Below are 4,167 nucleotides of genomic sequence, written 5' to 3'. Positions count from 1 at the left end.
ATATTTTACATTTTTTATTCATAATTTTCTTATTTCTAATTATGGACATTTATTTTCCACTTAAAGAAGTCCCTTTAACACTTCTTGTAAGCCTGGTTATTGGTGATAAAGTCCTTTATCTTTTGTTTGGGAAACTCATTAACTCTCCTTCAAATTAGGATGATAACTTTGCTGGGTAGAGTATTCTTGGTTGTAGGATTTTTCCTTTAATATATCATGCTACTCCCTCTGGCCTGCAAAGTTTCTGTGAAAAATCAATTGATAGTGTTTTAAGTTTTCCCTTGTAGGTAACTTTTTGTTTCCATCCTGTTGCTTTAAGGATTCTCTTTGGTCTCTAAACTCTGACATTTTAATTATTATGCGCTGTGGTGTGGATCTCTTTGGGTTCACCTTGTTTGGAACTCTCTGTGTTTCTTGGACTTGGATGTCTATTTCCTTCCTTAGGTTCAGGAAGTTTTCAGTTATTATTTCTTTGATAAGTTTTCTACATTTTTTTCTCTCTTCTTCTTCTAGGACCCTTATAATGTGAAAGTTTGCTTGCTTGATGTTGTCCAAGAGATCTCTTAATCTATCCTCATTTTTTTTTAATTCTTTTCTCTTTTTGTTGTTCAGCCTGTTTGCTTCCCATTACCCTGTCTTCCAAATCACTGATACATTCTGTATCCTCTAATCTACTATTGATTCCCTCTAGTGTGTTTTTTTTAATTTGTTATTGTATTCTTCAGCTCTGATTGTTTCTTTTTAATCTTTGAAGGTCCTATTGAAGGTCTCACTGAATTCTTCTGTTCTTTTCTTCGACCCAGTGAGTATCTTCATGATCATTACTCTAAATTCTTTATCAGGCATATTGCTTATCTCTGTTTCATTTAAATTTTTTACTGAATTTTTTTCTTGTTCTTTCTTTTGGAGCACCTTGCTCTATCTCCCCATTTTACCTGACTTTCTATGTTTCTATGAATTAGGTGAATGGCTACATTTCCTAAAGTTGAGGAAGTGATCTTGTGTATGGTGACACCTATGCCAACTCTGTCTGTTTGGTGACTGGCTGGCTGGCTGGAGCTGTGGCTGTATATGCTAGTTACTGTTATAAACCATGGATTTTTACAGAGAGAATAATAATAAAAAGATAGAAAAGAAAAATAGAAAAGAGAAAAAGAACAGAAACAAAGAGAACAAGAAAGAAAAGAACAAAACCAAAAAAAATAAATAAAAGCAAAAGAAGACAAATTTTAAAAAAGTAAACAAAATTAAAATCAAACAGTAACAATTAAATGAAAAAAAAAACCCAAACCCCATAAAACTGCAGCTTGTTTTCTGTGCCCCAGCACCACAGGGTGACTGGTGTGGCCTTATGGACTCTGGACTCACTGAGGTCACAAGTTTACTGTGAGCTGGACTCTGCTGCAGTTGGACTTATTTTTTTTTTTAAGTTATTGATTTATTTATTTGAGAGAGAGAAAGCAAGAGACAGAGCACAAGTGGAGGGCAAGTAGCAGAGGGAGAAGGAGAAGCAGACTCCACGCTGAGCAGAGAGACTGATGCAGGGCTCCATCCCAAGACCCTGGGATCATGACCTGAGTCAAAGACAGATGCTTAACCAACTGAGCCACCCAGGGACACCCCAGTCTGGACCTTTAAGTTTGAGGGTGAGAGAATGTTCCTGCAGTTCTTTGACCTTTTCCAACTGTGGCTTTTTTTTTTTTTCTGTGCTCCTACATGACCAGGAGTGGTCTGGGCTTCAGGACCCCTGGCTTGCTGAGGTCGCAAACTTCCTGTAATGACCAAACCAACCAGTTATGGAGTCAAGAACCACCTTAAGGCATCAGGACTGTCCAATTATGTCATCTGAATCTGTCCCTTATGGTGGTCAGACCCCGCTCTAAAGGAGGCCCTTGAGGTGGAGGAGAAGATAGTGTTCCTGCGGATCCCTGATCCCTCTAAACTGTGGCTTTTCTTCTGTAGCCAGCACATCTAGGGTTGGTATGGGCCTTTGGACCCTGAGATCACTGAAGTCACAAGCCCAGAGACTACTGGACCTGCCTGCCAGGGTGTCTGGACTCTGCTCTGGTCCAGGCTTCTAAGATAGGGTAGGAGCATAAGCCATGTCACTTTCCAGTCCCTCTGACCTAGAGAGATTTCCCCCAGGTCCTTTAATGCTTGGCAGAGTTCTAGTGTTGTCTCCTTTATATACTAGTTTCTCTTTTAAACCCTGTTTTTATGTTTTTCTTCTTTTCTATGCCCAAGGACAGAGAGATCCATTCCCAGTACTTCAGTACTATCCCTACCCACTGCTGTTTGCACTGTTAGGGGTGGAGGTTCCCTTTGTTACTGTGTCTCCACCTCTCTTGCTGTTATCTTGCTATTCTCTCTATCTTTGATTGTTCAGTAGCTGTTGAGTCAGCCCTCAGTTCTTCTTCAGGAAGAATTACTCTATTGATAGGTGTAGTTTGGGGTGTTCTGTGAAGGAAGTGAGTTCATAGTCTTCCTACATCACCATCTTGAAATGGAACCCTGAAAAGACTAATCATCTGTACTTCAGTCACTCTCATCCTTGGAACTATCTTTTTTTTTTTTTAAAGATTTTATTTATTTATTTGACAGAGAGAGACACAGTGAGAGAGGGAACACAAGAAGGGGGAGTGGGAGAGGGAGAAGCAGGCTCCCCGCAGAGCAGGGAGCCCAATGCAGGACTCGATCCCAGGACCCTGGGATCATGACCTGAGCTGAAGGCAGTCGCTTAACCAACTGAGCCACCCAGGTGCCCTGGAACTATCTTTGATATTTCTCTTTTCTTTAATAATCTGCATATAGTGCGTGGTTAAGTTCTATTGGCTTTTCCTGTAAAATATATCTAAAAATCCACAATTTCTTTCCAAGTTTATGTCTTCCTACATAGTCAAATTACTGTTATATCCAAACTCTTCTCTTGTAATTTTCTCTTCATTGGATTTCTCATTTCCATTCTGTGTCCTTGTAGTCTTTCGCTACTGAAAAGTCCTTAGGATCCTTCTTTAACATGTCAGTTCATCAATTCCTCACGTTTTAGGGAGTGTATAGTATACAACAATAATAATAACAACAATGATTAATATTTCTATAGCTATTACTATTTTCTAGGTGTTCTAATTTATATCTGTATGAGTATGTGTGTGTGTGTCTGTGTATATATTTATATATATATAGATAGATAGATATATATATCAGAGTGTGTGTACTAATGTTTCATATATGTGTGTATATGTTTGTATACATATATACTTATGTTTCATACATTTATAAATAAACATATATGTATGTATGTGTATGTGTGAGTACATCCACACACACACACACACACACACACACACATATATATATACATACACACATACTTTCTAGTGCCCAGTAAATATGTATTGCCTTATTGATAGCTTTCTACCTTTTCTTAGTTTCTTCTTAGTGCATAGCCAATCCCCTTGATCTAGGCCTACTTTTGGGTAAGTTTATTTGTGAATTTATTTGCCTTTTGTAGTTATTGCTTTGTTTTGTTTTTGTGTTTTTTAATATCACCCAATCTCTTTCATATGCCTAATGGATAGAAGGCTTTACTAAACACTGATAGTTACATTCTTACTCTAAGTAGCTTGAGAATATTTTTATCACGTGGAAGAAATATTAAAGATACACTTACATTAAAATCAAATTATTTTATTTTTAGCAGTGTGATTATTAAATATCCCTCACTTCTCTGAGTGTGGGCTTCTATCCATCTTCTAGAATTAATGAATTTAAATTCATTACTGTCTAATATGTAGTAGGCACTCATGGATAGTTCTCATACAATTTGAGGAAGAGTGAATGAGTAATGAAGAATAAAATAGAGGGTTTCAGAAAGTTTTAGAGTCTAAAAGAAACAGAGGAAGGAATTTTGCAAGATAGTAATAAAAACAAAGAATTTAATCACAGGTGACACAACTGATATGGAAAACTTGATTCCATTAGGATATTTCTTACTACATAATTTTCACTTTTCCATAAAGGGATACTCTATTCTATTTTTTTATTGTTATGTTAATCACCATACATTACATCATTAGTTTTTGATGTAGTGTTCCAGGATTCATTGTTTGTGCATAACACCCAGTGCTCCAAGCAGAACGTGCCCTCTTTAATACCCATCACCAGGCT

At 37.1% G+C, this 4,167-nt stretch overlaps 1 long non-coding RNA gene across 1 annotated transcript in view; it reads left to right on the top strand.

Annotated features, from left to right (window-relative positions):
- The first annotated feature begins 1,462 nt into the window (after positions 1 to 1,462).
- LOC145717013 (uncharacterized) overlaps positions 1,463 to 4,167 on the top strand; it is an 8,101-nt gene continuing 5,396 nt past the window's right edge. The window contains exon 1 of the long non-coding RNA XR_014139986.1: positions 1,463 to 1,646. This is a non-coding gene — a long non-coding RNA (uncharacterized LOC145717013). The remainder of the gene's footprint in view (positions 1,647 to 4,167) is intronic.

The sequence above is a fragment of the Leptonychotes weddellii genome, chromosome 14, assembly GCF_054177405.1.
Source record: "Leptonychotes weddellii isolate Sample4059 chromosome 14, ASM5417740v2, whole genome shotgun sequence".
NCBI classification, from domain to species: Eukaryota; Metazoa; Chordata; class Mammalia; order Carnivora; family Phocidae; genus Leptonychotes; species Leptonychotes weddellii.
The sequence above is the reverse complement of the archived record's forward strand: the minus strand, read 5'-3'. Positions and strand labels throughout refer to the sequence as shown.